Source organism: Sarcophilus harrisii, chromosome 3 (assembly GCF_902635505.1).
Source record: "Sarcophilus harrisii chromosome 3, mSarHar1.11, whole genome shotgun sequence".
Taxonomy (NCBI): Eukaryota; Metazoa; Chordata; class Mammalia; order Dasyuromorphia; family Dasyuridae; genus Sarcophilus; species Sarcophilus harrisii.
The window spans coordinates 323,199,349-323,202,198 of NC_045428.1; the positions used below are offsets into that span (position 1 = coordinate 323,199,349).

The 2,850-nt window shown below is 31.2% G+C and overlaps 1 pseudogene; it reads left to right on the plus strand.

Annotated features, from left to right (window-relative positions):
- The first annotated feature begins 335 nt into the window (after positions 1-335).
- On the plus strand, positions 336-1,455 carry LOC100924394 (annotated as a pseudogene).
- Positions 1,456-2,850: the final 1,395 nt, after the last annotated feature.

The following is a 2,850-nucleotide window of genomic DNA, read 5'->3' on the forward strand; positions in this document are numbered from 1 at the left end:
TTCTCCTAAAAACTTTTCCTATGGAATTCCTCTTGAATAACATATTTGTGTCAATGGTGATACATTCATTGAAATGCACACATTCTCAAAGTAATCTCAATATAATCTTTGATTCTTTTCTGGTTCTCTCCTCTTACATCAAAACAATTATCAACTCTTTTCTTTTCACATCCATAATAACTCCATAATTAATTTCCTCCTATTTTTCTTCCATTATTATATTTCAACTTTTTGTTTTAAATTCAGACCTAAAAGGGAACGGGAGAGCACTGAAATGATGTGAATGATGTGACTGGCTGACTCAGGAGCTGAAACTAGGGGTAGGAGAGATAAGGATGAGGAGCCTTAAGATACTAATCATTGGGGAGAATAGGGTGGGCAAATACAGCCTTCTATTGAGATTCACAGATGATTACTTTGATTCAGAGTTTGCTGCAACAATTGCTGTTTATTTCCAGGTGAAGATTCTCTCAGTTAATAGAAATAAAGCTGTTTACAATATGGGATATTGCAGGTCAGGAATAGTTCAGAACATTTATATTTAGCTATCACAGAGGTACACAAGATTTCATATTTGTGAATGATGTCTTAAGAATAAATATTTTTATTAAGCTGGATAATTGGTTAAAATAATTGGAAATATAATATAAGTGGCATAATAAAATGCTAGTTAGAAAGAAAATTTATAAGGAAAATCAAGTTGATACAATACTATATGATGACCAGTTCTGATGGACCTGGCCATCCTCAGCAATGAGATCAACCAAATCATTTCCAATGGAGCAGTAATGAACTGAACCAGCTACGCCCAGAAAGAACTCTGGGTGATGACTAAAAACCATTACATTGAATTCCCAATCTCTATATTTATGCCCATCTGCATTTTTGATTTCCTTCACAAGCTAATTGTACAATATTTCAGAGTCTGATTCTTTTTGTACAGCAAAATAACGGTTTGGTCATGTATACTTATTGTGTATCTAATTTATATTTTAATATATTTAACATCTACTGGTCATCCTGCCATCTGGGGGAAGAGGTGGGGGGTAAGAGGTGAAAAATTGGAACAAGAGTTTTGGCAATTGTTAATGCTGTAAAGTTACCCATACATATAACCTGTAAATAAAAGGCTATTAAATTAAAAAAAAAATTTAAAAAGGAAAATCATGTTGATAGAAATAAAGAAGGGAAATTTGCACAGAAGCTTTCCATGTTATTTATACAGACTAGTGCAAAAAAATCTGTGACGTGTACAATATGCCTTTGAAGAACTTGTTGAAAAGATCATTCAAACCCCTAGACTATGGGAGACAGAATCAGAATAAAAGAATAAAGTTATCACACATGGAAGAAAGCCATGAAGCAGCTTATGGAGTATATTGTTCTGTTATAAATTTTAAACTTTTGTGTTTTGGATCAGATAGGGTCATATTTCTTAACTATTTAACTGCTTAGGGACCTTCTAGCTTTCATATATTTGTTTTGTATCCTGACAATGAACATTAATAAAAACACTATCAATTCTCTCTGGTAAAAATGTTTATGGTAAGCATGCAAAAATTGCAACTTCCAGTCTTTTATATAACATAAAATAGGTGTTCATTACCAAGTAAACTATACTTTATAAACTATATTAATCATGTATTTTTAATCCAATCAATACCTATCTGTTGTGAAGTTGTCTGTTCCTTTTGGTTAAATGCTTTAAGTCTGATCATTTGATTGCTTTGCATAACTCCTAGAAACCCTGAGAGATGTAAGTATAAGAGATCTATACCTTATGAATTTCTCTGTAGGATTAACAGCAGGATCTTATAGCTTTGCTAGCATGTTGATAGTAAAGATTCTTTCTTTTTTTAAGTACTTAACAAAATTTCCAGGCAGTATGATTGGGACCTGTTTATATAGTTGCCTGAATTTGTCTGATGATGCTTCTGAATTGGTAGTAAAATAATTCCATTGTGACCTAATCTTTAATTCATTTCATTTAATAATTCATTTGTTTAACTGGTGTTTTACTCCTGTAACATAAACATTAGATTTATGACAATTTTGCACAACAGATTTTTTTGGGAAGAAAAACAACATGAAATGACAGTTTGAAAAAAGGCATTATATAGTTTCTGTCTTCTGATATGTGGAGAAATCCTGTTTCAGTGAAAATCTTGAATTAACTAACTAGTATCAGTAGTTTATCTTTTTTTTTAAATAAAGAAATAGAAAAGTTTTTATTAAATGCTTACTTTGTGCAACACATTATAACAAGCACTGCTGATTCAAACAGAAAAGTGAAATAGCTCCTAATTTTTATTAAATCTGTTTATTTTCAAAACATATTAATAGATAATTTTCAACATTTACCTTTGCAAAACCTTGTGTTCCAAATATTTTTTTCCTTCTCATCCCCCCACCCCTTCCCCTAGATAGCAAATAATCCAGTATGTCAAACATGTGCAATTCTTTTATAAATATTCTCACAAATTATCATGGTGCACAAGAAAAATCAGTTCAAAAAGGAAAAAATAAGAAAGAAAACAAATTGTAAGCAAATAACAATAAAAAAGTGAAAATATTATGTTAAAATCCAAACTCAGTCCCCATAGTTCTCACTCTGGGTACAGACAACTTTTCTCATTACAAGATGATTGGTACTGGCCTAAATCCCCTTGCTAATGAAAAGAGCCACAAACATTAGAATTGATTATCACACAATATTGCTGTTACTGTGTAAAATGTCCTCCTCATTCTATTCACTTCACCTAGCAACAATTCATGTAACTGTCTCAAGGCCTTTCTGAAATTATCTTGCTAACAATAATATTCCATAACATTTATTTATCATAAGTTATT